Source organism: Mixophyes fleayi, chromosome 7, assembly GCF_038048845.1.
Source record: "Mixophyes fleayi isolate aMixFle1 chromosome 7, aMixFle1.hap1, whole genome shotgun sequence".
Lineage (NCBI taxonomy): Eukaryota > Metazoa > Chordata > Amphibia > Anura > Limnodynastidae > Mixophyes > Mixophyes fleayi.
In genome coordinates, this window is record NC_134408.1 from 64,920,951 (window position 1) to 64,947,696 (window position 26,746).

At 35.9% G+C, this 26,746-nt stretch overlaps 1 protein-coding gene across 3 annotated transcripts in view; it reads right to left on the reverse strand.

The window, feature by feature from the left end:
- Positions 1-26,746, reverse strand: part of TMEFF2 (transmembrane protein with EGF like and two follistatin like domains 2) — a 656,761-nt gene that overhangs the window by 494,404 nt on the left and 135,611 nt on the right. The gene's annotated exons all lie outside the window — the stretch shown is intronic.

Here is a 26,746-nt window from a genome sequence, read left to right on the forward strand (position 1 = left end):
AAGCCCCAGAGACTGTATGGGCTAAATAGAACTATTGTAATTGCTGGCGGTGGCCATCTTGGAATGGGGCAAGATATATAACAGTGGAGTACTAGTAAATTATCACAGATCAACATGTGATACTGAAATGAATAGCGGTGGCCATATTGAGTCAGGGCTATGGAGTGAGCTATAGTAGAGAACTCCTGGTGTATAGCCCATAGTATATACATATAAATGTGGAAAATAAAAATATCAAAAAGTCCAGTACGGCTAGGAAATATTCCTCAAAGTACAAGACAAAGCATGCTTACAAATCTTAAAAAAATAGATATTCTGCAGAATATCTTGTACCCAGACAGGCATAGCTGTGTGGTATTGTAAAATTAAATATACATAAGGTAAACACAATATTTTCAGGCAGAATATATAATCAGTAGATACACATACATAAAATCAGCTAATAAAATGGTAATAAATAAATATATATATATATATATATATATATATAAAAGGATGTATAATAAAAATAATTAACAATGGTTTATAGGCATACAGGCATATAATATGAAGCAACCACAGATATTTCCGTATGATAATTCATAACATGTATATAAAAAATATCAGTCGTTAAGAAACATATCAATACAATAGATTAAGAACTTATATAGTATAGGTCCAATAAAATTATAAAAAATTATAAAAAAGGTGCTATCTCATAGCCTTCATTTAGCCCAGAGGGGCTCAATGTGTTTAACTGGAAAATCCAGAACATTTCCCGTTTAGAAAGTTTGCCTTGAATGTCTCCACCACGTGGTCCCAATTGGACATGTTCGATAGCTTTGAATGAGATGAATCGTGGATCTGAGTCATGTTTTGTTAGAAAATGTCTGGATACTGAATGGCTTTGTACTTTGTTTTTTATATTGCGTATATGCTCTTGTATTCTAAGTTTGAGAGGCCGTTTTGTTTTGCCTATATATTTCAAACCACAAGTACATTCCAATAGGTATATCACAGATGTTGTGACGCAATTCATATAATTCTTAATATTAAATTTCTTACTATTGTCATGATTATAGAAAATCTTTCGGTCTTTGTGTGCAAATTGACAGACATTACAATGGTTGCATTTGTGAAACCCTGTGGGAGCAGGAAAGGTTGTTGTGTTGGTGGCTTGATTTTCTCTTAACATACTGGGCGCTAGGATATCTTTGAGGTGTTTATTTTTTCTGAAGATGATATCAGGTTTTTCTGGTAGGATGTCTTTTAATACAGGATCCATTTTGAGGATGCCCCAATGTTTGGTAATACAAGTCTGGATTCTCTTTTCTTCACCATTGTAATTCGTAATAAATGGGATTTTATCTATCTTATCGGTCTTAAGACATCTATCTTATCTATCTTAAGACATCCTACCAGAAAAACCTGATATCATCTTCAGAAAAAATAAAAACCTCAAAGATATCCTAGCGCCCAGTATGTTAAGAGAAAATCAAGCCACCAACACAACAACCTTTCCTGCTCCCACAGGGTTTCACAAATGCAACCATTGTAATGTCTGTCAATTTGCACACAAAGACCGAAAGATTTTCTATAATCATGACAATAGTAAGAAATTTAATATTAAGAATTATATGAATTGCGTCACAACATCTGTGATATACCTATTGGAATGTACTTGTGGTTTGAAATATATAGGCAAAACAAAACGGCCTCTCAAACTTAGAATACAAGAGCATATACGCAATATAAAAAACAAAGTACAAAGCCATTCAGTATCCAGACATTTTCTAACAAAACATGACTCAGATCCACGATTCATCTCATTCAAAGCTATCGAACATGTCCAATTGGGACCACGTGGTGGAGACATTCAAGGCAAACTTTCTAAACGGGAAATGTTCTGGATTTTCCAGTTAAACACATTGAGCCCCTCTGGGCTAAATGAAGGCTATGAGATAGCACCTTTTTTATAATTTTTTATAATTTTATTGGACCTATACTATATAAGTTCTTAATCTATTGTATTGATATGTTTCTTAACGACTGATATTTTTTATATACATGTTATGAATTATCATACGGAAATATCTGTGGTTGCTTCATATTATATGCCTGTATGCCTATAAACCATTGTTAATTATTTTTATTATACATCCTTTTATATATATATATATATATATATATATTTATTTATTACCATTTTATTAGCTGATTTTATGTATGTGTATCTACTGATTATATATTCTGCCTGAAAATATTGTGTTTACCTTATGTATATTTAATTTTACAATACCACACAGCTATGCCTGTCTGGGTACAAGATATTCTGCAGAATATCTATTTTTTTAAGATTTGTAAGCATGCTTTGTCTAGTACTTTGAGGAATATTTCCTAGCCGTACTGGACTTTTTGATATTTTTATTTTCCACATTTATATGTATATACTATGGGCTATACACCAGGAGTTCTCTACTATAGCTCACTCCATAGCCCTGACTCAATATGGCCACCGCTATTCATTTCAGTATCACATGTTGATCTGTGATAATTTACTAGTACTCCACTGTTATATATCTTGCCCCATTCCAAGATGGCCACCGCCAGCAATTACAATAGTTCTATTTAGCCCATACAGTCTCTGGGGCTTTAACCTTCAACACTCTATGCCCCTACTACTTCTGAGTCCTATAAGGCTCAATACCTGTTTGCAACAGGCAATACACATCCCTTTCATACAGATAGTGATAGCGCTGAACCGGAAGTGCGTTCTGCGCATGCGCGAAAATCGCGCTGTACTGCGCATGCGCAAAATGGCGCCCGCCATCGCTATTTAAGACAGCAATAAGTGCTGTTTTAAAATACTCCTCCTGACGAAGTCTATACGACGAAACGCGTTGAGGCTGTTCTACATACACTATTCCTGGTATACATAAGGCTGGACTGTCTACCTGATCCCTGAAAAGTTACCCCATTGAGAACTTCTGTGTGGAGCCCATTGGTGTTTACTTCTTATACATCCCAGTGATCTATATCGTGTAGCAGTATCCTATGTCCACAGGATTAATAGATAAGCTTTTAAACCTTTTATATATTGTGAGTGTATTTTATTATGCTACATGCTGAATAAATTATTGCACATAAGTACTACACTATATGGCTTTTTCCTCTCTTAACACACCGTATGAGTGGAGTTTGTGAGCAGTGACTGTGCTGTGGCTGATGTTCCAGTTACCATATACCTACATAAGATATCTACACGTCTGTTCCTGACCTCTTGAAGCTGACTGGAGCTCATTGCCAAGAACCTCTGATACAGATAAGCTGTTTATTTATATCTTTTTGGTACGTTGCCACCTATCACTTGCTACTGATTGTCACGGATACATCTGAAACGTTGTTTTCTGCTTTCTTCTGTCTGCATTTCGGCATATGATCAGGAATATGAACATTGGTTTATACTGTTTACACCAGCCTGACATGTTGAACACTCTGTATTTATATTTCTGTATACAGTAATACTGACTGTCTGGACGCTCTGTACCAGTTAGCACCACTAGATTTGGCGCCATCATCCCTCTTTCTATATTTACAATACTTATTTTTCGATCGGAGTACCATCCGAAAATTAAGAGGGAGGCTGCCTACTCTTATGAAGAAAAGTGTACACCAAGTTTGGTGATCTATATTATTATTCACTCTCATATTTCGAGTTTGAGCGCCAATATTTATTATATCTAATAATACACACATATCTATCTTGGTACAAATAATAAATAGGCTGCATCACTCTAATAGTGAGATAGTTCCCCACTTACTATCACAAGATGTGGAGAAATTCTGACAGAATTAACCAGAGAACAGACCGCTGCCAGAAGGTCTTTAGTGATAATAGGTTTGCTCTAGATTCTAATACAGATCTGGACAACCTCTTCTGGGATGTGGAGAAACTCCTAACTAAAGAAACGAGATTATGGTGGGATATCAAGGGGCTTGAACAATATGTCCAAACAGATCGGATCCCCAGAGGCCTACGCATCAATAAGAATCCCACATTTGGGTTAGACAACCCTGAGTTTATTAAAGAATGGGACCACATCCTACATGATTGTTCCATTAAATTGATTAAAATTATCATACAAGAAAAAAAGAATTTGTTTCACAAAATAGAGGAGAGCCTTGTTGATAAGGATAAACTACTGGAACCATTTAAACATCAGGAAGACTACACCATTAACGAACAAGTTCTTAATAAGAAACTTGATAGAATAGAATCGGATATTATTAAGGTTAAGGAAAAGAAATTTTCAAGAGACAAACAAGATTATGAAAGCAATAACATCAAACAGTGGAGTAAGAATAATTCACGATACACGTCCAAAAATTATGCTGACCCGGAGCATACTAACAAATGGCATACTACACATAGGAAGAAGGCATTCACTACATCACGCCGTAATTCACCCCCCAGACTACCTCATCTTGAGAATCTACCTATTAGGAATAGATTTAAAGCACTAGAACAAACAGACGCTAGTGATAGCGATGATTTTTTGTCCCCCCTCCATATACCCTACGAAAGGGGGTCCCACCGAAAACCCATAAGGGAAAATATTCAACTTGCCTCACCCATGAAGCGCAGATACACAGAAGGAGAGGCAAGAGAGGGGGCAATAAAGAAACAAAGAAGAAACCCGATATAATCCACAATGATCTTCTAAAAGCTAATGGCATTTTTAATCTGTCCAAACACACTGTAGACAGATCAGAATTTAATATATTGAGTAAAGGACTTACTTTTGCCCCAACCCAGAAATTGAATAAATTCCAAACGTTTATCGACATAAATAAATATACTAGGAAACTTACTTTGAAACGTCACTTTGCCAGAAAAGAAACATCGGTCATATCCAACTATGAGAACATCTCCAAATCAGGTCTTAAACCTACATCTAAATTCTACCCTCTTGAATCCCGTAGTAGCCATATAGATCTATTTCATGAACTGATGGTTAAGGATCTTTGTCAAAATACTCATCATTATAAGAATGGTAACAATTTGTCCAAAACAGAAATTACTGCTATAAAAAAATTACAAGAAAACAACTCTATAGTTATAAAACAAGCAGACAAAGGAGGGGGCATAGTGCTCCTAAACAAAATAGATTACATAGAAGAAACGCTTAGACTCCTGAAAGACACTAAGTCATATATGGAACTTACTACAGATCCAACAACTGATTTCATTTCAGCTTTAAGAACCATTCTTACTAAAGCGTTACATAACAACACCATAACCAAACAGGAATACCAATACTTACTGGTCTCAAATCCAACTATCCCCATCTTCTACCACCTCCCTAAGATACATAAAAACTTAGAGAAACCACCAGGGAGGCCAATCGTGGCGGGTATAGACTCCCTCACTGCACATACTTCAGAGTATGTAGATATATTTCTCAAAAAATATGTCATCCAACTAGACTCATACCTCAAAGACACTACAAGTGTCTTGAATATATTCAAGGACTTCAAATGGAACCCGAAGTATAGGTGGCTCACTATAGACGTACAATCTCTGTATACATGTATAGAACACGAAACGGGTATAAGAGCATGCAAAACATTTTTAGACGCAGACCCTACTCTGACCCTTGAACATAAGAACCTTATTTGTGACCTTATACTGTTTACTTTAACACATAACTACTTCAAATTTTTAAATACATATTACATCCAGACCTGCGGGACTGCGATGGGCACTATTTTCGCGCCGAGTTTCGCGAATTTAGTTATGGGATGTTGGGAGACAGAATCAGTTTTGAGTTCTAACCCCTTTTCTAACAACATCAAAATATATAAAAGATATATCGATGATATTTTAATAGTATGGGAAGGTGATGAGTTGTCAATCAACAATTTTTTATCATACATTAGTATAAATGAGTATAATCTCAAGTTTACTGCAAACCACCATATAAAGCAGATCGAATTTCTGGATTTGGTATTATCATGTATAGATACCAAGGTAGAAACTAAAAATTACATTAAAACTGTAGATACCAACAGTTATCTTCACTACAGAAGCGGGCATGTAAAAAGGTGGAAAGACAATATTCCCTACTCACAATTCCACAGGATCAAAAGAAATTGCAGTAACGAACTTCAATGCCAAGAACAACTCTCCATATATGCTGACAGATTTAGAAACCGAGGGTACCCTGATTCACTTATTAACAAGGCTAACGACAAAATCTCACAGGTAGAAAGAACCGAGCTACTAAAATACAAGAACAAGACCGATAAGATAGATAAAATCCCATTTATTACGAATTACAATGGTGAAGAAAAGAGAATCCAGACTTGTATTACCAAACATTGGGGCATCCTCAAAATGGATCCTGTATTAAAAGACATCCTACCAGAAAAACCTGATATCATCTTCAGAAAAAATAAAAACCTCAAAGATATCCTAGCGCCCAGTATGTTAAGAGAAAATCAAGCCACCAACACAACAACCTTTCCTGCTCCCACAGGGTTTCACAAATGCAACCATTGTAATGTCTGTCAATTTGCACACAAAGACCGAAAGATTTTCTATAATCATGACAATAGTAAGAAATTTAATATTAAGAATTATATGAATTGCGTCACAACATCTGTGATATACCTATTGGAATGTACTTGTGGTTTGAAATATATAGGCAAAACAAAACGGCCTCTCAAACTTAGAATACAAGAGCATATACGCAATATAAAAAACAAAGTACAAAGCCATTCAGTATCCAGACATTTTCTAACAAAACATGACTCAGATCCACGATTCATCTCATTCAAAGCTATCGAACATGTCCAATTGGGACCACGTGGTGGAGACATTCAAGGCAAACTTTCTAAACGGGAAATGTTCTGGATTTTCCAGTTAAACACATTGAGCCCCTCTGGGCTAAATGAAGGCTATGAGATAGCACCTTTTTTATAATTTTTTATAATTTTATTGGACCTATACTATATAAGTTCTTAATCTATTGTATTGATATGTTTCTTAACGACTGATATTTTTTATATACATGTTATGAATTATCATGCGGAAATATCTGTGGTTGCTTCATATTATATGCCTGTATGCCTATAAACCATTGTTAATTATTTTTATTATACATCCTTTTATATATATATATGAGGAATATTTCCTAGCCGTACTGGACTTTTTGATATTTTTATTTTCCACATTTATATGTATATACTATGGGCTATACACCAGGAGTTCTCTACTATAGCTCACTCCATAGCCCTGACTCAATATGGCCACCGCTATTCATTTCAGTATCACATGTTGATCTGTGATAATTTACTAGTACTCCACTGTTATATATCTTGCCCCATTCCAAGATGGCCACCGCCAGCAATTACAATAGTTCTATTTAGCCCATACAGTCTCTGGGGCTTTAACCTTCAACACTCTATGCCCCTACTACTTCTGAGTCCTATAAGGCTCAATACCTGTTTGCAACAGGCAATACACATCCCTTTCATACAGATAGTGATAGCGCTGAACCGGAAGTGCGTTCTGCGCATGCGCGAAAATCGCGCTGTACTGCGCATGCGCAAAATGGCGCCCGCCATCGCTATTTAAGACAGCAATAAGTGCTGTTTTAAAATACTCCTCCTGACGAAGTCTATACGACGAAACGCGTTGAGGCTGTTCTACATACACTATTCCTGGTATACATAAGGCTGGACTGTCTACCTGATCCCTGAAAAGTTACCCCATTGAGAACTTCTGTGTGGAGCCCATTGGTGTTTACTTCTTATACATCCCAGTGATCTATATCGTGTAGCAGTATCCTATGTCCACAGGATTAACAGATAAGCTTTTAAACCTTTTATATATTGTGAGTGTATTTTATTATGCTACATGCTGAATAAATTATTGCACATAAGTACTACACTATATGGCTTTTTCCTCTCTTAACACACCGTATGAGTGGAGTTTGTGAGCAGTGACTGTGCTGTGGCTGATGTTCCAGTTACCATATACCTACATAAGATATCTACACGTCTGTTCCTGACCTCTTGAAGCTGACTGGAGCTCATTGCCAAGAACCTCTGATACAGATAAGCTGTTTATTTATATCTTTTTGGTACGTTGCCACCTATCACTTGCTACTGATTGTCACGGATACATCTGAAACGTTGTTTTCTGCTTTCTTCTGTCTGCATTTCGGCATATGATCAGGAATATGAACATTGGTTTATACTGTTTACACCAGCCTGACATGTTGAACACTCTGTATTTATATTTCTGTATACAGTAATACTGACTGTCTGGACGCTCTGTACCAGTTAGCACCACTAGATTTGGCGCCATCATCCCTCTTTCTATATTTACAATATAAATATATTTATTTATATGTATTTATATATATATATAAATATATATATATATATATATATATATATATATATACATATTGCTTGTCTGATATATAAATACCTACCTGCTTCTGGTTTCTTTCATCCTCCTCCTCCCCCTCCTCATCCACGTCATTTTCACCACAAAACTAAGCAACGACGGTCAGTCAGTATAAATCATACAAAAAACCAACTCATACTAGGTTGACAGCTGATATGCAAACATTACAAACAGAGAATAGAAAGGGCCCTACTCATGAGGACTTAAAACATAACTAAAAATAATAATTTAACTTACATGCTTTTTTCTTTATACTACGAGATCTAGCATTGCATTGGCAAATCCAGAACATACAATTATCATCATCATCATCATCATCATCATCATCATTTATTTATATAGCGCCAACATATTCCGTAGCGCTTTACAATTGGGGACAAACGTAATAAACTAATAAACAAACTGGGTAAAACAGACAAAGAGGTGAGAAAGCCCTGCTCGCAAGCTTACAATCTATGGGACAATGGGAGATTGACACATGAGGTTAAGTATACATTTTGCATCTTGGCCCAGCCAGACTGCAAAGGTAAGGTGACTCATAAGCTAAATGATCCTGTCACACAACAATGTTGGTCCGGGGCTAGTTGTCTTGTGTGAAATTGTGTAACAGGCTAAAGGTAGTGAGGTTAAGATGGTGGTTGAGGAATATTATAAGCTTGTCTGAATATGTAGGTTTTCAGGTTTTAAAGAACTACATCAGCCGGAGAAGACAGCTTGACAAACTAGAACTACATGTGTATTGAGTATAGATCAAAGTTTAGGAAGCTGAAGTATGGTAACACGTACTGCATTTCTATGTTGTTACACTGTAAATATTGATTGAACTTTAAGACATGTTTTCAAAATATTAGAGTATATAATAGTAGGATACCATACACCAGGAAAATATTCTACATGTAGTTGATGAATGACGATAATACCCATAAATTTTACGGGCACCAGACATCATCTCCTGCACCGACCTCTCATTTTTTAAGAAAAATGTTAACAGCAAAGTTTATTGTTGTGTTCAAAGCATGGTATGTGTTGAAATTCACCCTGTCATAATGCACACAATGTTCGCTCCATTATAAGCTATGAGGAATCCTGAGGAGAGTCTTAGTGGGTTGAACCATTTTGCTATGACATTCCTCAGTTTAACCAACAGACTGATACCGGTATGCTTCTTAGTGATGCTACAAATACAGAGAGTAGATTGCCTGTGTTTGACTGAGCAGCACAGCCCCCTCTCCCCTTAAAAAAAAATATATCTCAATTTTAAAGTTTGACTGTGAAGTCAATTTTGTCAGGTGCAGTATCATATCTATATTAGTAGATTAGACTATATATCAGGAGCATCCCAGTATTAACACAACAGTAATAGTACTTTTTTCAACAAAAAAGGTCATGCAGGAAGAAATAGTAAGAAAGAGTGCTCCAAGTCCAAACAACATTTGTCAATCTCAATGAAAACATCAGCTCTTGATATAAGTATCAACAGTACTGTAATGGTTCTGCTACTGCTGTTGCGCATACTAAAATGCTTATTATGATGCAAGTGCCCAACACAGTCATGCACCTTCTGTAACTTCACCAACTTCTCCCTCTGAGAATATGTCTGTCACCTCCAAAACAGTAAAATCAGTGCATGAAAAGAACAATGAGGCTGTAGATTTAATCATCCCTCAATACTTGCTTGTACTATCCTTGGCAAAGTCCCTAAATCGGACGAAACGCGTTGGGTTTTGATCACAACAAGCCACCATACTCTGTAAGTCCCATACGGGGCAACACGTTGCTGTACAATACATCATCTTCACGGAGGACTGATACATCAGGATCTATCTGCCCAGGGACTTAATCGATAGGGAAATCTAGGGTAAGATTATCTTATATGTCTGTTACTTCGGATTTGAATTCTGGCTCAGAAGAAATTGATATATGTTACCGCGGACCTATCCTTTCGATATCACGTTACCATAGAAAGAGCATAAACATTTCCATATTGTGTGCATTATGCCTTTTTCATATATACTTTTGTGGTATGCAGTTATTTTACTTGAGACTAATACATTAACACATTGGGCTCCTCCCTGTTCATATGTGATATTGCTCCCCTTTTCCTTATTCAATTAACCCCTTAAGAGGTGATGCAATCACTTTCTGTTATTCCAGATATTTACACTAATACATTGGTCTCTATATTCTCTATATCGGTCCATTGCGCCATGCCCCTTTTTTAATTTATTAAATTTTTTATAAGAGGTGCTGCAACTTGTAGAGAGTGCTTTCCTGTTATCCCCCTTTTGTAAAAAAACTTATGTAAAATAGCTTGTCACTTTTAAACTTTTTACAAGTAAAAAAAAAACCTCTTCACATGGACAAATGGTGATAATTCCAATGTTTATATTTAACTTCTGGGCTGCTGTTGAGGCTGATTTTCACAATAAATCGAGATCTCAAAATCTTTACAGTCCAACAGTGTGAATTAAGCTTCTCTGCTCACCTAAAAGCAGCGCTGAAGCACCACTAGGTACCTAACATACCTCACAACATTTATACATCTACACCAGTCCAACATCATCATCATCATCAACAACAATTATTTATATAGCGCCAGCAAATTTCATAGATTTTTGCAATTGGAAACAAACAGTAATTAAACAATATTGGTTAACTCATACAGACAGAGAGGTAACAGGACCCTGGTCGCAAGCTTACATTCTATGGGACAATGGAACTTTGAAACACAAAGGCACGTGTATATCATATTGCACATTGGTCCAGCTAGAATGCCAAGGTAAAATTTATTGAATGAAAAATATCATAAGTATGTCTGCAGAGGTGGGTTTTCAGACAATGCATGAAGGTTTGAAGACTAGAGGAACAGCTTTCTGTGGGATGGAGGGAATTCCACAAAGTGGGTGCACCCCGAAAAAAGTCCTGTAACCAGATATTGGAGGATGTGATGAGAGTGGAAGAGAGACACAGATCTTATGCAGAACGGAGGTGTCGAGTTGGGATGCTATTAGACATTTTATGTTGAATGTGCCCCACATAGATGATTTTGATTCTTTTGCATCATTCAATATTGTAAGTGCATTACCACTTATTATTGTCCTTGCAAAAAATGATATAATGGTTTTAGGGGGGAAATGGGTAGAGTATAGCCAAATACTGGCAAGGTTTGGCCAGATATAGGTGTGGCTTAATTTTGAAAGATTTTGTACCTAGAATTTTTGGAAGGTATGATTTACTTCTTATTTTTGTGTATATAATTCCTTTAAATACCACACTGAGTTATTTGGCGAAATCACTACCATTGGTAAGAATATACTTTTCTATAAACATGCACAAGAAAGTAAGGTCCAGTAGAATATACTGTGAGATTAATAAGTGAGAAAGAATAAAATCATACAAAATATTAAAGCAAATGCCTGCAGCATCTAGAAAAAAACACAATGGTTTTATCAGAAGTCAGCGTCTAATATGGAATCTATCTATCATCCATTTCTCTATTCAAGCCAAATCCCCTACGGCCTTCACTTCTGTAATCTAAACTAAACTAAAAATTATCTAAAAGGTTTTAGCAACTACAGTGTTATTTGGGATTTTTATCCAGCTTAAATGTTCAATTATTTTTTCTAGTACTGATTTTTTTTTTTTTAAAGCTCAGGATTGGTGCTTTTGCGCAATTGTACAAGAAAGTGCAAAAACTAAGGGTGTGGTCCAAACTTCAGGCCTTCCTACCCTTTGCAGCATGCCTATGGCGGGGTCCCTTTAACTTGGGACTCCCCCATTTTCGGTTACCATATCTCTGGATTGGCTATGACGATTTGAAATAAGATGAAAGGAATGCTTGACATGTGTGAAAATATACATATAGCTGCTTTAAGTCATTGGACGATATCCTTAACTGTACTGCACTATTGTGGTGCCCTATCCCTTCTCTTGTATTTTTAGTTAATAATATAACAATTTACATAACCATAAAAAAAGAGGTTTCAAACAGTAACATTGGAAAATATCTAACACCCTTAAGGGGGTATTAAATTTTTTGTTTGACCGTGCTAAGTCATTTTAAAGCTGTTTTTCATAATTTTCGAGTGGGTTAACTTTACGTGTTAAAAGCTATTCAATTGTTTTTATACGCGGCGCGTTCAACAGTCAAGTATGCTGTTTTATCTAGGCAAATAGCTGCTTTACCTCTTTGGGGTGTGATAAAAAAAAAACAAACCCTGAAAAGTATTTGAAATCATGTAATAATGTGAAAAAAAAGGTAAACTTATGTGTATCACTAATGCCTAACATGTAAAAGTTGATTTTCTTGTGAAAAAATAATGAAATAAAATAAACATAAAAAAATAAATAATAAAATCACTAATTAATTATATTTATGTATGTTTTTGGTACAAATATGAATGTAGTAATGTGTTTTGACATGGTATAGATGATTCTATGGTAAAAAATAGTTCAATTAAAAAATATGCTAAAGAAAGTACTGTACTGTAGATATTATCAATGTGTAATGCAATTTAATGTATGAAAATGTATGCAAAAATGTATACATGACCGCGTTAAAACTCCCCTTCACTCCCCTAAAAACTCGCAAACACAATGTTTAATGCGCGGGGGGCAGTTTTCCCTCTTTTTAAATTGAATTGCATGAGTTTTCGCGCTGCGTTAACTAAAAACGGTCGCTATTGCAGTTAAAAACCCGCGGGAGATTTTTTTTTTACGCTGCAGGGAAAAAAAAAACTTGCGGACAATTGAATACTACCCTTAGACTGATATGCATAAACCCATAACAGATACTATAACCATTTATAAAAGTGCTGGCCGGCCACATAAGATATATCAGGATTGCATCTTTAGTGTTTATGAAATGATTTGATGACTGTTCCTTTTTTGGTGTTAAAATAAATTTTAAAACATCAATCTTGGATAGATAATTTGGCAGAAAATGCTGTCTCCTCCTGATCACAGTAACCATAAAAAAAGCAGTACTAATACTTTTTTGTATATACTACGCTACATTTATAGCCATTATGTCACTAGGTATAACGGGATGTGAAGCAATGGTTTATATGGGGGGGGGGGAGTGGTACATGGTGGTATGCCATACTGCCACCTCTCCCACTGCTGTAATTGTAAAACTATCAAATTCCATTTACTTACATTCCCATTAAGTTCTTCTGCTTGGTGGGTACCATAGGGGGGCGGCCTAAATATTGGTATGCGATAGATCGATGCATAACATATGGTCCTTGTACAGGATGCTATTCTACAGTTATTGATAGGTTATATATATATATATATATATATATATATATGGCACAAAAAGTCAATGTATAATATGCAGTCATGTAAGACTGTAGTCCAGTGTTGCCACAGCATTGTTATTTGTGCATACTTCTGCTTCATAAGCAGCATGATGAGGAAACATAAATATTGGTTTTCAATATAAGGATGTAACATTTACAATCTTTTTTTTAATGTTGCTTTGTAATATGTAGATACAGGAGAAGATTAAATCAAGCACAAAAATAGAAGAGTCCGCGGAGATGCATTGAGGCATTGTCAGGGAAGTGATTTGAATTTTCCCCAAAAAGTTTATTCATTTTAAACTTGATATCGACCTGCAGCTCAGCCTGTTGCCTTCTAACAGCAACCAATGTCCCTGCTCTGTTATTACTATTCTTCCAGCGTCTGCAGGTTACTTAGCAATATCAATTGATGTGTCTTAGCCAATTATCCCTACAGGCAACCAGCACACTCCTGTTCTTGATTTTTGCAATCAAGGGGTTGATCCATAGGCTACTCCTAATGGCTCCTCATCCTTTATTAAGCCCTTGAACACCGCCTGCCCTTGACCTCTGCTTGTATTACAATTTAGCTTGGACCACTGCCAGCCTATGTCCATTGCCTGACTGACCTTGCTCTTGGATCTTACCTGACAGTAAGTTGACATTCACGTTCTATAAGAAAGGGGGCTACTATAGTTGTGAAGTAATTATAAGGGTCTTATTACGTGGGTTAACAAAATGTTATTACTTTTTGTCACAAGAGTGAATATAAATGAATCTAATAGTATTTTCCGTGCTGAATTCTAGCATGGATTTAGAAAGTCACGTAAGGATTTTGAGTGACACCCAATTAAAGTTTACAATATCATTATTTATTTACAATACATACATAGTAAATGATTAACTCACTTAAAATGTAGGAGTATAGGATTTTCTGCTGCATTTTGCATCAGGAGTATCCCTTTTAATGGTCTAACAATAGCCAGCAAGCATACTTGGACTCCACTTGGCCTGATACCGCTTTTCCATTATGGAAATATACTGGTAGAACTGTTCACCATGTTCATCGCTGACTGCTCCAAGATTTGCTGGGAAGAAATCCAGGTGCCAGTCCAATAAATGGATTTTTAAAGATATGTTACATCCCATGGTCTTATAAGATTTTAAAAGATTATCCACTATTTCTTCGTAGTCTTCCTTGATGATTCCCTAAGAAGCTTCGGCAAATACTCTTGAAACTTCCATGCAGCTTTTTCAGCCTGATTCAACTGATCACTGAGGAGCTCATCTTGAATCAGTTCTCCTTAAAATCACTATGCCTGTATATAAAATCACATACTTTCATTTCTTTGTGGAGGAGATTGCAGCCTTTCAATCTGGAGCATAAAAGTTCTGCTTGCCCTTTAGATAGGTTCAAATCTCGGGCAAGGTCATTGAGTAAATGCGGTTCAGAAGATGAACAGGAAGCTTCAAAGGTTATTTCAAGCCTTACATGATCATCACCATGCTGTACAGCCTCTATTTTTTGTTTGTCATCACTAAGTATGTCATTTTCTGGAGTCTTTGGCACAGGCTTTATGGCAGACAGTAAATTAAGGTATGTCACTGCTTTGACTTAGAACTGATGCCTAAAATGTTCGTAAGACAAAAGCAAAAATCTGTACAGTGATCTTTTGGTTCCAGACAAATCATTGGAACAGCAAAATTCATGTGCCGAGAATCCTTTGTCAAACCCAGTGGTTCCCAAACTGTGTGCCTGGGCTCCCTGGGGTGCCTTGGAGATCTCAAAGGGGTGCCTCGGCCAGGGTCAGTGGTAAGCAAGGTGGGGGACTACTTGATAATTATTTTGGCTTAGGGGTGCCTTGAAACAATTTTGGAGACCCTAAGGGTGCCTTGAACTGAAAAAGTTTGGAATCCACTGGTCTAACCTGTGAATGGTCTGACACAAGTGATACAACAACAATGAGGGGCAAATTTTATCTTGGTCTCCAACTTTGCATCCAAAGTAAAGTTCTTAACATTTCTTTATGAGTGGAGTAAAACAACGTTTTTGAAATTTAAATGTTACCTCATCACAAATTTACAGTAGTAAAAAGAGTCTGGATAGTTAACACAATTTCTAGGCATTAAGCCACTTGGTATTCTAAACACTATAAAATATACAGAGCATTAAATATTTACAGAACGAACTCTGACCACCAACTGGCTAAGAGTGGTGACTTAGGGGTTCATGATCCCCATAGCAACCAATCAGCATCTACCTTTCATTTTATAGATTGCATTTGATAAATGCTTCCTTAAAGCTGATTGGTTGTTATTGGCAACTTCTCCACTGGTCCATCTTTACACTCTTTTCACTGCTTGATACATGAAACCCTTAGTAAGAAAGGTTTACTTGCTTAGTTATCACTTATATGACTCATCGGGCCTGATTCATTAAGGAAAGTTAAGAAAAAAATGAATAAGTAGTCTTCTGGACAAAATCATGTTACAATGCAAGGGGTGCAAATTTTTTTTCTATTTGCACATAAGTTAAGTACTGGCTTTTTTCATTAGCACACAATTCAACTTGAAATTTCAGTGTACAAATAAGCTATCAAGTATGTGTTTGCTACATAAAAAACAGCCAGTATTTAATGTTGCAATTAAAAACTTATTTGCACCCTTTTAATTGCAACATTAAATACTGGCTGTTTTTTCATTTAGCAAACAAATACTTGATAGCTTATTTGTACACTGAAATTTAAAGTTGATATTTGTGTGCTACATGAAAAAACAGACAGTACTTAACTTATGTGCAAAATAGAAAACAAATTTGCACCCCTTGCATAGTAACATGATTTTGTCCAGAAGACTACTTATTCATTTTTTTTCTTAACTTTCCTTAATGAATCAGGCCCATCATGTCTAAAGTGTATTATCCAAAAGCATGTGACTCAAATGTTTATTATTCTGTAGCCTTCTTAACTTATACTAATCTTTCCAAAGCAGTAAAATTAAAGAAAACAATGGAATTTGACTGAAGAAAAAAACCCTCCCTAAAAGCTGTATAAATGGGGTTATGTATCATAACGTGCATTCTTAAAGAGGGCGTAACTTTAAAATTATGGGTGCGATTCATTAAGGAACTTAGACAAGAATTTGAGTAAGTTGTCTTACTTAAGTTTTCTGGACAAAATCATGTTGCAGTTCAAGGGGTGTAAATTAGTTTATTATTTTGCACATAAGTTAAATACTGGCTAAATTTTCTTGTAGCACACAAATACTTGATAGCTTATCTCGGGGTAATATAATTGTTGTTATAATTATAATATATGTATTATATATATTATATATATATATATATATATATATATATATATATATATATATATATATATATATATATCTAATATATAAATGCTTAGTGGCGTCTGTCTGTCTGTGTGTGTGTGAAAAAAAAAAACCAAGTTGCAGCGCCACCTGCTGGGCAGAGTTATACACTGACCTACTAAATTCTTAGTGTGTGTAACAAAAAAAATTCAAAAGGGCTGAAATTTGGTAGGGCTCAAACTAATTTTCGTGAGGTAATTTTACCTCATGAACACACATGTGTAGAGGCGTGCGTTAGTGTGTGTGTGTGTGTGTGTGGAAAAAACTATTTTCTCAGAAAGGGCTCATCCAATTGACTTGAAATTTGGTATACTGACATTATTTGACAAAAAAATTAGAATAGTCAAGTCAGTTAACTTCCATCATCCCCCCTTCCCCCCGTGGGAGGGGTAGTAAAGGCTAAATTTACGAGTTGAGGGGTGAAACTCATTTTCGTGAGGTAATTTTACCTCATGAACACACATTAAAAAGGGCGCTTGTGTCGGGAAGTAACGATCTTCCCCTGAGGAGGCCTGGGCTAGGCCCAAATGCATGACAAGAACCTTTTTAAGACCTTAAGTATCTTGATTTGACTAGAATGTATGAGTATCATGCACGGGTTAACTTGTATATATATATATATATATATATATATATATATTATAATTATAACAACAAATATATTACCCTGATATTCTAATTAAATATTAGGAGATTATAACCTAACAACATTAAGAATTGAATGGCCGCAACTCACCAACATCATTCACTTACTTACTCACCAAATTATATATATATATATTTTACAATATATAAAAATGATGATAGCATTAGATGGCATTATGGTTACCCATTTAGACATGAACTGGCATGCACTTATTTGTAGTGGCAACTGAGAAGTTAGTATTTCATACTTAAGAAGCTGAAAATAATGGGTCTATCCGGCAAGATGAGAAATAATTAACATACTTAACTATTTTAAAAATGTTATATTTTAAAAGGTAGCCAAGTTCAGGTCTATATTTAAACCTGTTGAACTTGTGTGTTTGAGAAGTAATCCGGGACACTGTATGTTTCCATTTTTCCTTAATGTTTCTCACATTTTCTGCAATCCTAGTTTTATGGCTTCTGATGGTCTGTCCAATATGCTGAAGCCTGCAGGGGAATTCTTGTAGGTATATGAGCCCTTTAGTTTCAAGTGTTTACTTTATTGTTAGAATTGTTGTTAGCATTAGATTGAAATTGTATGGTAGGTGGTATACTATGGCAACTTTTGATCTTGCGTGTCAATCAGCTAGCATAATGAAAGAATTGGTCCCATTTTTTTTTTTATATATTTTTTTGCTTTCAGGAAAATTATGCTTTTAATAAGCTTGTTTTTCAGGTTTTCCCAAAAATTTTTCAATAATATCTATGGCCTATCTGGAAGTACAGTAAAATGTTTTGCATTGTTTAAAAGTATTGATCAGTGTTTTTTTAAGATCTTTCTAGTGCTTTAGACTTGTTGCTGAATTGTGTGTTGAAAAGTACTCTCACTGGTGTGGATTCATTCCTTATTTTGGTATCCATAAGCATATTTCTATCCATATGTTTAGTTTGCTCAAACATTCCTTCCACCAAAATGTATGTTTCAGAGGAAGTTTTTCTGAAGGGCAATTCCTCCTAATTCTTCTATACTGCCCTCCGGAAATATTTCTTAACCACTGAGCATCATAGTTATTTGATGATGGTATAAATGTATTGCTATCTGATGTTTTGATAAATAGTACAATATATTGGTAAATGAAGATGAAGGTTGATGCTCAGTTGGATGCATTTGTCAAAAAAAGCCTAAAAACATATGCAATATAAAATAGGGCATAAATATACATGTATTCAGATGGATCGAAAGGTGTGTCAAGCACTGCACTAGTATCATATGTGCGAGCTTGATGTCAAGTTACAGGTCATAAGCACGAGAAAGGATTTTCAACATCAGTCAATCAGATGTGGCTAGCTAATGCTTCCAACTATCATCATCATCATCATCAGTTTGTGTATCTGCACCAGTCCTCAGGCACCCACAAGTGGTGTGGTCACATACCCGCATGCTTCTCGGTGCGAGCATGCCTCAGTCGCAAATTATACGAACACGACCTGGCTATACTCTGACTGTGTTTTATTTAAATAATGAGGTATCTTTATTTAGTGTGATATGCAATGTTTCATCTCCCAAGGGATCCAGTCATCTTTTAGTAGCTAAACAAATTGGTTCATATTGTCTATTTTAAGTACACAGCAAAAAGTATGTATCGTAAATCCCCAACATTTCCATTAGTTAAAACAGTTTAGATAGTTGATGTCAGTGTTTAGAAAGCACATCGAAAATAATTTTATTGCCCATAGATTTAACTTATTCAACCTATTCCTGTGTTTATACAGTTTTGTAATTAACAAGCTACCCTAATTGAGGTCAAACACCAAGCATCATATTCCCTCCAGTCTTATTTCATTGAAGAGCAGTTGAAAGTATAGTTTTATACAAGTTAATTACAGATTACATTTTGGGTGACATTCCCCCCTTTATTATGTAGTCTGCTATAACACTGAGAAATGTGGATTTTTGTTCCATGAGTCAGAAACACAAGCAAGTAAATGAAATGTTCATATATTATCTATAAAGAGAAAAATATGTAGGCTTTTTTCTTTATGGCTGTGTATTTGAATGCTTTACAGTAACCTGTTTATCTAAAGTCAAGTCAATAACAAAACCTATTGGGAGACCATGCGGTGATTAACAGTGACATTACAATAAACAATGGTATTGACAGACAAGACACCCTTTCTAACTACTCAATAAACATTTCCCCAGGTTTTTCATGTTCTAAATGTATGAAATAAATCAAGATGAAAAGTGGTGTAAGCTTGAATATTATTAAAAGTGTGTGTAACTAAAACTAAATGACTTATTAGTACAACAGTATTCATACTACATATAAACTCCTATCTCTACCAATTTTCCAAGGACAGTCAATGAAAATCTTTAATTTACACTGCTTGTTTTCTACATTTCTGATAATATGGCACCTTGTTTATTGATTGTAGTCAGTGACTAGGGATGTACTGTATAGTGCTGTCATTTAAAAGAGCTATCACTTAAATATGAGACAGCATTGCTGAATTGCTCAGATTGTGCTCAGTCAGGTCTGTGAAAGATGCTGTCTTATGAGTTCAGTAAACCCACATGAGTTCTGAAATCTACTATAGAGAGCCACACACAACACTCAGGAATCTATGTAGAATGTCAAATGTGTTTGTATGCTTGGCTGTGAATGCTTTCATTTGCCCTGAAGCTTTTGGATTCATGCACACCCAATAATAATCTTCTATCCATTAATTCCTCCTTTACTTCCACTTGGTAAAATCTGTGCTTTCCCCATGGCCTTATTCCTAACCTTTTTGAGTCTTGAATTCTGGAAGGAGTATGATGTATTACTTACCTTAAAAAGGTTCTCACTTTTCCTCATTAACTGTGATTCCATAAAAATACTACACTCCTATTCCAAAACTATTTGAATTTTGGACAGATCAGACATTTCACATTCACTCATCATCCATGAAAATTTAACGCTCCCTCTCTCTCCTTTTGAAATAATATGTCTCCAATCTTCCTCTCATAGAAGCATGATTTGTTTATTGTTTAGTATTTTACTTGATACTATCACAAAGATCTAAAACAAACAAGAGAGTCAGTGGCCCGTCTCCAGAGGAATACCATTGGGAAGCCTTATTACAGGTAGTATTATACCCTTGATGAACTCAACAAAAATTTTTGCTATTCTGATCCATCTTGCTGGGGGAACTGTGGCTATAGGTAAACTCTCTATCACACATGATGGACTTGTCCAACGATCTCCCTATTGGAACAAAGTACATAATATGCTGAATTTGCTACTAGAAGCAACAAACCCTAAATACCAATGGATTTTCCTAGGCTACCCTACACAAAATGTACCCAACAAATCTGTAAAACTTGTGTACCATATTTTAGATGCTGCGAAATCTAAAACAGTAGGCTACTGGAGACAGAGTGAACCTCACCAAGCTTCTTTATTCAAAAACTGTATATGGCACGACATATTTGTGGAAAATATTACTATGCATATGACAAGTTTAACTATTCACCTTAGTGGATTTTTCAAGAAAGACAGAGAACACATCCCACTTGTCTCTCTCTAACTACTTACATTTCTTTAAAATAATATCTTACCTATCATTACCATGATCATAATTATGTAGTCAGTTGGCAAGATCATGGTTGGATTTGCAGGTGTATCTTTCGAAATACTGACGGCACACTCATTAAGTGAGATTTACCGTTCTATTGATGTGGTGGGTGTACCTGTGATAGACAAAATTTCAATATATATAGAATTTGTAAAACATTTCAATATGAGAGTGCAATTAGCCAAGGAGTATAGTCAGAAGTAGGATCAAGGCTAAGTTGGAGAGGTTACAGGGAGGGAGGTCAAGGTCTTGCCAATTCATAAGCTAAACTACATTCTTAAACTACCAGTGACTAAAAAAACAAACATACATTTTGGTATATTAAATATACAGATTAGTGAGTAGAAGAATACACAGTTGTAGTGTTCTTGCGAAGACTCATGTTGATTATTTTTAAGCATAAAAGTTTCCTTCAAGTATTACCATCTCAACTTCTTGAGTTAAACAATATTTATTTAGTTATTTGTTGAAAATGTAAGCAATCGAATCGGGTCTTTAACTTGCCTGACAGCAATAATGTAATTGTGGATGTTCTGCTTAGTTTGGCAATTCAAAACGATAAAATGGCAATTCATATGTTTAGGGGTCAGTATATACCATATACCATAATGTACAGTGCTGCGGAATCAGCGGAGCTATATAAATAAATGGTGATGATGATGATGAATGTTGCTTCAATCAACCTTGGTAGTTCTTGGTTAAAACAGCCTGATTTTATTTCATCATAATATGGTCCTGACTCAGTGAGGTAATCTCCATCTTGATACCATTTCTCATTGTAAGCAACAGTTGATCTAGTAACGTTAGTAGCCTGGTGAACTTCCTCCACCCAATTTAATATAAAACAATACAAAACATATTAATATACTGAGGTTTTTTTCCTTCTACAAAATGAAAACATTTTGGCTATACAGTTCTCTTTATTACAGGTTGTTTTTATTTAATGCCACACTGTAGTCCAGCTTTATTTAATTTATCTTCACCCTGAAGTCTACTCTTTACCATGATTTTTATTACGTCAAATTTGGTCTTCTCTATTTTGTAAATGAACAGAATGTTTTCCCTTAGCATGTTTTCCTTAAAGCACATATTTCATGAACCAAGAGAAAGTGCTTGTGAGTCATAGGTTTTATGATATTAAGAATGAATAAAGCAGAACCAAAAGCTTAATACAAGAATTGATGGAAAGCTAGCCCCTGTCATTGTACTGAGGGAAATGTGTTCTATTTTGGTTTCATGTAATCCTCTCAGTACTGTTAACGCTACAGATTTTCAGAATGCAATTCAAATCATTCTTCGTTACAGCTTCCAGTTATATTAATTATAATTTGTTAGAATGGAAAAATAAGACTGTGCAGTGAGTTTTTGTCTATCTTGCAGTATTGCAAAGACATAACTTAGGAATTTGTGAGGAAACAAGCTTTTGCTTTGTGCTTTGTGCTATTCCCTTTAAAGACTGAACTATCAATCAATTTTGTAATAAAGTGAAGTGGAAATGCACTGGAAAACTGACAGCTGTTGCCTGCATTTAACATTTAAACAAAAAATGCACAGGCAGATCTAATTAAGTAACTGGTCAACAGCTAATGAAAAAAGATGGCACTCTAAGTTAATTAACATACTATTATTTAGCAAGACACATGTTATCATTTCTGCATAATATGAGGTCAATGACATGACTGTTTACTAGTACAACATATTGCAAAAAAAGTAACAGAACATAAAGATGGCTCTGCTTTTTCTTCAGTGCACAATGTTAGAAAACAAGTTGGCTTATTTAATAGCATTCACTAAACATTAAGGCTATAATCAGGGCCCTCTTTCCCTTTCATATTTGCTTGTATCTGTGTGTCCTATATGGTGAAGATGGTATTAGTGGTATTTATTATTAAAAGTATCACCTTTTTTTCATTCAACACCAACATATTATGTTTATTATTTCATGACAGTATCCCTGGAGCTTACAAAGTAAATAACCTATCACAAGCATGCTAAAACACATGAAGCTCTTGCTACAGTTCGTTTATGTTTACTAAAATAACAAAAACTCAAAACAAATGCAAAGGTGTTCTTATTACCTTTCTTTGTTCTCCACTTCAGGGGTTTATTGAGTACTCCTGTAAACGTGTTTCTACAGAAGTTCCTGCCCAAAATAATTTTCTCTAAAGTTTTGTGTTAGTCGTCAAAATAAAGGATATAATGATTTCCTCTTAACTCAATTAGTAGTTGGATAACATTTTCTTAGTTTGTTTCTTCTTGCCTATTGTTTTCCCTGATTTTTCCTGATTCTTTAAACTCCTTGTAGAAAACATTTCTGTTTCGGAAGTTAGTACTTTATATTAGTGCCACAAAGCTATAGTTGTGTGTATACTTTAGTTGTCAGTATTTACTTAATATATGAATTAACCCCTAATGAACATCAGTATAACTTATATACTTGATAAAAGATGAGTAGGACAGTAAAGATAAAGTTTATATTTCAGAGTAACTTTAGCATTAAGGGGGTTAGCGTATGCTGGAAACACACTTGGATTAATCTGCACTAATGTATTATTGTATAATTCTATAATGAAAAAATTGTAAATTATTCTTAAGGATAGGTTCTAGGGACAGTTCTTAGGTGAAATTCCAACCTTAATATAGTATGGATAAGTTTAGTTCCTCTGTCCTTATTGTTGTTGTTATACCAGAGAAAATTTATCCTGATCAAGTGTTTTCATGGTAAAGAGTCTTTATATAGCTAGTATGCTACTGCCTTTCCTCCAAATGTCAATCATCCGGATAAAAGTGGTAGATAAATAGAAAAGATCGCCTGATTGCTACTCAGTAAAAGTGCATCAGCTGTGCTTGCAAGCTGTGCAGCGAGAGTTGAATACTGAGTCCTGCATTTAAATACAGGATTACTGATACAAGTACATATATGAAGTCATTACATATTCTTTTCCCCAGTGTTTCCTCAGTATAACTGGCCAATGAGATTGTCCTACACACAGAATAAAATAAGTGAGATTCAGCTCTAGACCTATACTGTATACATTGTATTCCTTTTAATAAAGTGAATATCTTGCATGCAGTGTAGATCTAGAGCTTAATCTCACAGTTATATCATAGTTGCTTACTCCTGGAATATTGGGAGACCTCCCAGACTTCCAGGCAGGTAGGCTAACCTCCCAAATCTCCACTATCCCACCTGAACTGCCAGCAGGCATAACAACATCACTCTCATAACACGCAATGTCCTGACATCTGATAGGTCCTGCCATTGTGGTGTCATGGACACTGATAGGAGGAGGTGAGAGAGTGAAGGGGTGCAGTGAAGGGAGGCGGGGGATAGATACAAATGGGTTAGGGGCTTAGTAAGAGAGTGGTGAGTGAGAGGGTTTGTAGGTAAGGGGGAGAGAGAAGGTGGGAAAAAGGTAAATAGTTAGCGGCTTGGGGGCTTTACTAAATACCCAATATTTAAACTAGCCTTTCTCCTTAAAAAATGTATGTTTTTGCAGGAGTTAAAGTTTGATAAATAGGTCCCTATATTTATTTTTCAACCATTGATTGACATGGAGAAATGAAAACGAATTGCTCTATCTCTGGCAGAAACTTAAAAATTACATATAACTACAGGTAAGGCGACATTTAGGAACTAGTCGAGTTGTGTTTTAATAAAACCTTTTGTAAGTGTGCGATGAAAATGGTTTTATTTTAGAAATAGGATAATTTTTTGAAGCTTGGACAAGCATTAAAGATGATTGACTATAAATGCTAATTGAATCCTGGGAAGAGTAACACCAGGAAAATATACACAAGAAGCAATTGTCGTTGTAAAGTCACATGTTAGACCACTTCTCAAATCTGAGATTTAGTGTATGGCAAGACATAGAACAACCTGACAGGGTTGTCCAAATTTATGTCTACTGTGATAAGATTAGGAAGGGAAAATCACATCCTTGGGTAGATTGTGGTAAACTTCAACCGGCAGTCAGTGACAGAGACACAGTTCCGCAGTTATTTCTAAACAGCAGTAGAGTTTTCTTCTCTACTATAGGGAATCTAGGTCCCAGCCCACACAGGATAAACGTAGAAATAAGCAAGGTCCTCCAACAGTCCCTCGTTCAGGTTTACATTCTCTGATTTTTCCTTAGGCTCACTCACCTTTTCATATGTGCACAAGAACATACCAAGCTCTAATCTACCAATAAGGTGGCCGGAGAACTATGACTGGTCTATGGATTGAAGACCCATCCACTCCAGTGACCTTGTAAACCAGATTTTACAAACACTGAACAGAAATATACTTTTCCAGTAACACACCAAAATTCCCAGAACGCCAAACACATAAAACAAAAACCTAGACCAATTGTAGACACCCTCAACCAGTTTCCCACTTAATCTCACCTTAAACATATATTTAAGGACTGTATCAGGGCTTATTTTTTTGCACCCAGGACTGGTGACATGGGAACATCCACTGCTACTGAAAAAACAACATTTTCACTACCAACATAGAAAGGCACTGAAAGGGTTCCGTGAAATTCACTAATGGGGGAGGTATAGAGGTATATTTGTTCTAAAGCAGAGAATAAGACTGAATGGGAGCAACCAGCTTTCAGGTCATGTGACCTCCACTGCACACTGCAGGGAGGTCATGCTGCTCAAACAATCAGAGGAGGAGAGTGTGCAGTGTATTCTGCAGCCCATACTCGCCCTCCTTCTTGCACAAGCTCCGCCTGTGCATGTTTGTATTATTAGATGTGGGGCAGGTAAGTGGGTGAGGTGTGAGTGGAATGTGGTGGAGGTGTGAATGGTATATGGTGGAGGTGTGAGTGGCATGTGGGGAAAGTCTGAGTGGCGTGATGTGAAAGTCTGAATGGTATGTGGGAAGGTCTGGGTGGCATGTGGGAGAGTCTGAATGGCATGTGATGGGCAAGTGGAGAAGTCTTAGTGGCACATAAGGGGCATGTGAGGAGGTCTGAGTGGCATATGGGAGATCTGAGTGGTATATGGGGACTTTTGGACTACAAATGGGACTCTGAGAGCTTGTAGGTGTCTGAGGGCATGTGAGTAAATGTTATGGCACGTGGTGGTCTGATGGCATGTGGGGCTATATTGGAGCAAGTGGCAGGTCTGAGTGGCATGTTGTGTAAATTTGGAGCAAGTGAGAGGCATGTAGGTGCAATTTGAGATAAGTGATGTAGGGCTATTTTTTATTCTTGAAATTAAGGGTAATGTGTCGTCCTTTTAGAGGTTGGATGGTCGCATGTGTGGCCCATGAAATATATTGGGTTGCCCATCAAGCAGTAACTCAGTCTGCAAATACACATTGTTTTAAAGTTCTCTTTTTATTCTGGATGTGGCTGTTGTTATATCTCTATATCTATATAGAATTGTTCTG